Genomic DNA, 1605 nt, shown 5'->3' on the forward strand with positions numbered 1-1605 from the left:
AAAGTCAATCATAAACTTAAGCATCCTTGTCTCTACAACTATTAAGTATGTCACTTTCACACCTCTAAATGATATCAAAGAAGGAAGTATTTCATATGATGTATGAGTTTTTATTTCTTCCCTTAATGAGAAATCTAATTTCCACTACCAAAATGAAAAATCACTTCAAATATTATGTTATACAATGTCATGAATATAATATTCGAAGTAAATTTCTATTTTGACAATAAAAATTTGATTTTCCATTGAAGGAAGAAATGAAAACTTATGAAACACTTTCTTCTCAAAACTTGTTTAAAGGTGTAAAAGTAATCTAGTAAGAGAAATTGTTGAGGCGAGAATACTTAGGTGGATTAGTGGCTTTACACTTGTAGATAAATGAGAAAAAAATGTAGTCATGAAAGAGTTGGTGTAGCTATAGTGGTTGATAGATTTTGCTTGGGGACCTATGTATATTGTGAAAATCTAGAAAATTTAAGTTGTAAATGGGTATAGGTTACATACGAGATCCAGGTCTGAAGAAAAAAAAAAGTCTTATAATTATGATTTTTTATGTTAAAGCAAATGATAAATCAAATGACGAAATAAACTATCATAAGATTCTGGAAGAAGTTGTTGAACTATTTTGTCCTGGCTCTATTGGAGAAAGTATATTATTATTCAACAGTACTATGTTGGATCCTATTCCTAATCATGAAACAAGGGTAAATCAACTATTTAATATTACTGAAGTGAAAGTGAAAAGAAGGTATTGTATATTTGATCCTTTCATTCTGGTCAGACAAGCGAGTCAGGTTTACTATCTTCGATGTCCACATAGAGCAAGAGATAATGTTGATTGGTCGATTGTCATTTTGAGTAAACCTATATCCACCATTAATATTCAAAATAACGTTAAAGTCACTCACTACAAAATTGAAATATCAAGTTTCTATTTTTCACTTGATGTAATCAATGAAGAGCTCAATCTAGAGGTTCCTAGTGGTGAATACAAAAAAATTAATCTCAGTGATGAGTACGACTCTGACAATACATTTGAAGAAGAGATCATGAATATATCCTCCAGTCACTCTTCAGAAGATACTAAAAAGGATGAGTAAGTTTCTTTGAATATTTAAATCTTTAGTTTCATGAGTCTATATATTGTAGTTTTCAATAATTTCATATTTCACTTTATTGTGTACTTTTGTGTTTTTGGTTTTAGTAGTTGTATCTTGCACTTTACAGAATTGTCTAGCTGTCTACTACATACTTATGTGTTTTGTGTTTACTATGTAAAATTTTGTTTTTAATTTATTAGATATTATTTTATTATGTGCACTAAGAAATAAAATTTATTCTTTTGGTTGCATAAATCGACTGGAGACAGGTACGGTCTCCCTCCTCACTAGGTGGGAGGGGGAGGGGGTGGAGGATAGTGTTATTTGATGAAGAAGCATGTTGGGAGAGGCCGGTTGACTTTGACACCCACTTCCAAACCTACCTCCGCCCTTACCTCAAAGTCCACCCTCTCCACCGCTTTGACTGCCCCCACCCCTGTACCTACCCCTACCACTACCCCCCGCCTCCATCCCAACCCCCATCCCAACCCCTGCCCAACCACAA

The sequence above is a fragment of the Phalaenopsis equestris genome, unplaced genomic scaffold, assembly GCF_001263595.1.
Source record: "Phalaenopsis equestris unplaced genomic scaffold, ASM126359v1 Scaffold000467, whole genome shotgun sequence".
Classification (NCBI taxonomy): domain Eukaryota; kingdom Viridiplantae; phylum Streptophyta; class Magnoliopsida; order Asparagales; family Orchidaceae; genus Phalaenopsis; species Phalaenopsis equestris.